Source organism: Hordeum vulgare, chromosome 7H (assembly GCF_904849725.1).
Source record: "Hordeum vulgare subsp. vulgare chromosome 7H, MorexV3_pseudomolecules_assembly, whole genome shotgun sequence".
Lineage (NCBI taxonomy): Eukaryota > Viridiplantae > Streptophyta > Magnoliopsida > Poales > Poaceae > Hordeum > Hordeum vulgare.
Window position 1 is genome coordinate 375,912,249 of NC_058524.1, and position 4,409 is coordinate 375,916,657.

Genomic DNA, 4,409 nt, shown 5'->3' on the forward strand with positions numbered 1-4,409 from the left:
GATGTCGTTTGGGAAAATATTTTTGGTACATGTTTCACAAACCCCTTCTAGTTTTAGCACTTAAATTTTTTTTTAGATAGCACCTTTCTCTAACCAATCAAGACGCAGAATCTCTCTCCCTCGGATCACACCACTACAGGGCATCTGAGCCGTTTACGTGTTACATGTCCAACGTCTCTCACCCACCTATCCTCCGCACGGTTTTAAAATTCAGTGAAATTTCTGAAATTTCACTAATTACACGAAGCACTGAAATATGCCGTTTCGGCAAAAAAACTTCGGCCGCGAAAATCAATTCCCGCCAATGTCATCTTGCGCGGGGAAAAACGTGCCAAAGGCCCCCAAAAGCCCCAGAGGGATGCGAATGGGTATATTCCTCTGCCGTTCCCTCACTTCGAACCCTAAATCACCAAACCGGGGGGAAAAATCCCATTTTCTGCCGGCGGCGCCGAAGCTGGAGGCTCGAGCTCCTCCTCCGTCAAAGCCAAGCAAGCTCCACTCTCACGCATCCCCTCCCCCTCGTACGTCACCCACTCATCCGGGCGCGAGATCAGCCACCACGCCACCAATGGCGGCGGCCGCGCTTCTCCTCCTGCTGCTTGTATGGCCGACCGTGGTTGTGTCTGCCGCCGGTTGCGGCGGTTGCACACGCTCTTCTCGGTGGAGTGCGGCGACTACTTCGACTGGCAGGAGGTGGGGCTCCTCCACAGCTGCGCAAGGCGGGGCAGCCCAGCGACGTCACCCGCCTCCTCAGCTGTGCCCCCGACCAGCTCCCCTCCTACCGCGGCCTCCGCATCGGCCACACCCTCCAGGTCCCCTCCTATAGCCACCACCCCTGTACCAGCGACTGGTAGGTAACTCTCGCCGCACGCGCATTAAACACACAGACTCGTCCCTCTCCTCCCCGTTCCACATTTGCCTGCGCCCGGCCGAAGCCGAGACGTCTAGGGTTAGGATTTGGGCCGGAGTTGCGAAATTGGTTACACCCTGCATGAACTGCTTCTGCATTAGCGCTTTATTTGGGCGGAGTGCTTGATTTGGTAGTTGGGGGATAGATGGATATGAACTGCTAAGGTTTCCTCATTTGGAATGGAATTGGCCTTAGTGTGCCCTAAGTCATTTTTTGTGTGCAGGTACCCGGCCATCAACAAGCCTGCGGGGGTGGTGCATTGGTTGGAGCATAGTCTAGAGGCGGACAACGTCGATTGGGTCGTGTTCTTGGATGGAGACCAGATTGTTAGAGGTCCTATTATTCCTTGGGAACTCGGAGTAGAAAAAGGCAAGCCTATTGCAGCTTATTACGTGTATGGTTTCAGCCAGCAGTTCAGAGTTGATGATCCTTCTGTCCATTTTTCTACCTAATATAGTAGTACTAAGTAGTAATTGGGCTTGATGGAAGTAAAGTCCCTCCTGTCCATATTAATTGTCGTTGATTTAGTACAAAGTTGTACTAATCAGCGACGATTAATATGGATGGAGGGAGTACTGAAATAGTACTATACCATGTCAATAATTTAGACATTGGTGGCTCATCCTTCCTCGTGCAGCATGGCTTTGTTAGTTTGTTTAGACTTTAGAGTGTCAATTGTCAACTCACTCCCTGCGTCTCCGCGTACGTCACCCACCCAATCCGCCACCCACTCTTCCCCATCCTACGCATCGAATCTGCGTCGCCGTGAGGACGCCCAAATACAAAACGCACCGGCCATTGGCACGATGCTGGTCATCTGCTCATTTTTGTAGGCCTAGCTGAACCTGCAACTGCAGAGGAAGAATGGAAGTGCATGGTGAGGTTGGGGGCAGCAGCAATGACAACAACAAGGACGTCGCCGATGGCTCTGCACCTATACATGGACCAGGTAATTAACATCTTTCTTGTCTTCATATCCATTGCATACTCGTGGTTGTGTATGTGATTCAAGCATGGTGTGATCTGCCATGGGAATGGCTATATGAGAAATTGTGCCATGTATTTACATTACCTATGATGAAACATCTTAGATGTCTTCCAATTCGTTGGCACTTTTGTGTATTTATAGTACATGTCCTAGCAAAAATCAGTCACATATATAGCAGGGTAACTGAAGTTGCCGTCTTTTGTACAATTATCTTGGTGATAACTGAACTTGCTGTCTTTGCGATAACTGAACTTGATGTCTTTTGTGATAGTGATAACTGAACTTGATGTCTTTGTAGTAACTTGTCTCGCCGCCGCTTGGAGTGTCTGCCGCCATCCCCGCCTTTTCGCCTGTGCCAACCATTGTTTTTAAATACCTTTCATCTTTGTAATCATTCATTTAGGCTGCAAGACTGCTACTTCTTTGTTCATATAAGCTTAATCATGCATATGATGCTCCTGTGGTCGTGTCTTTACTTACCTGATGTAATTTATGAATGTGCACAAACACCAATGCATTTTTACTGCTGTAACTTATTTTTAAAAGATGATACTGTCACTTCTATTGGATTGCTCTGCTTTCTAGAGTTCAATAAGTTGCATAAGTTTAGCAATAGTTGCATGAACAGGTGCTGCCCACAGGACAAAAAATAATTGAAAAGAACACCACACAATGAACGCGTCAGCAAACAACAACAAGATTGGTTCTCTGAGTCACGCAAAGGAGGCGCGCACTGGACGCGCCGCAACCACTAGTGCTTATAGAAATGTGCCAGTAGAGGAAAATAGACAAGTATTTTCTTTATTTTCTACATATGCTTAATTATGTGATCCAGCTACCGTTCCATGTAGAATAGTCATTTGATGTACTGTCACTTCTAACATCAATGTTGCCCTTTGATAACAATTATTTTGCAGCGCCTAGCCATCCTGAATTATTCCTTTTAATCTCGGTTAATACATTGAATGATTTACATCCTGATGTTAGACTCTAATATAATGGGTAGCACCATATAGTCATACGAAATCCCTGGTCCATGCAGGTGCACTAGTGGAGGAGTTTCTCTCGCATAATATATGTTGCTCATCTTCAAGTCCACGCCATAGGCCAGTACAACCACTCTGTCCTCTTTTATTTTTGTCCCACTTGATGACTCCTGTCCTACTTCCTTCCGATAGATTACATGTTTCAGGAGCTAATTCTATATTAGTGGAACTTACAAGATGCCGGCAAGCAGATCTGGCTGCCGGAAGCAAGCAAAACTTTGTATGTTACTGGTTGCTGGATTGATGGCCTTTTACTGGAGAAACACCAGCAACAAGAAAACTATTTTTTCTGGTGATGGCATCATCCACGGTTGTTGTTGTGGTACTCTCTCCTCCAAAATAGATATACATTTTTTAATCTTTGTCCCAATTTTATTGATGAGGGATGACTTACTACTTACATGCATGCCTGATGCCTATGTATAGTTTCAATGTACGGACAGTGTTGGACTGCTATCTTCATAAAACACGGTATCTTTGTCCGTCAGATCCTTCTATATCTTTCTTTCTTTCCATTAAATTAATTCATGTGGTTGATTTTATTCAAAACCATGGATTAATTGGAAGTAGAACATGTCTTGCATTCAATGTTTCCAGTTATATTTCAAATCAATTTGGTTTCGACAGCCACTCACTAACTCTGCACATATACATGCTAAATCATGCATTTTATGTTCTAGTGAAATAGATAAAACAAAAATAGAAATAGGAATATAGATCGGGATACACAAGAACCTTCTAACTATATATTGGACGTCATCGCCACTCAATACTTTTGTGATGTAAAAAGGGTGATATCATGTGCCTGTATTTTCTCTGTAATTAATTTTGTTCTACTAAGTGAGGCATGCATTTAGTCTGTAATTTTTACCGCTTAAATTCGGTGGCTATATATTTTATTCCTGTTAACTCAGTATTTTTAGGGTCTGTCAACTCCGTTTGTTTACTGTGTGGCCTATAGAATTAGGTATGGTCAACGTGTTGTAATATATCTTGGTCTATACTTAGGTATATATTTTTATGTTGGTGTACTGATATATGAAGGAAAAATTGTAACCACTTAAGAATGAAGGTTAAAAAGGAAAACAAAATTGGTGGAGACGGCTCTATTAAAACTACGAGCTTGCAAATTCTAATAGTGGCTTCAAGTATTGTATGAATTTTCTAAAATAGCTACTTCACGGGTTGACGACTAGTAGTTATAATTTATTTATTACTTGTACATTCTAATATTTGATTATTTTATATGCTTTCTTATGTTTGATTATTTGAATTACCAGGATGATCTGAAGCACCCAGAAGAAGTAGAGGACAAGACAGGAGGAGGGAACAAGTAGCTTCGTTTATCATTGATGTTATGTGTCGAAGTATGTTGATGTGTGATTATGCACTTGTTGGGCCCTTTTTCTATACACCTGCACTTGTAGAACTATTTTGTTGTGCACTTGTTGGGCATTGAACCTTT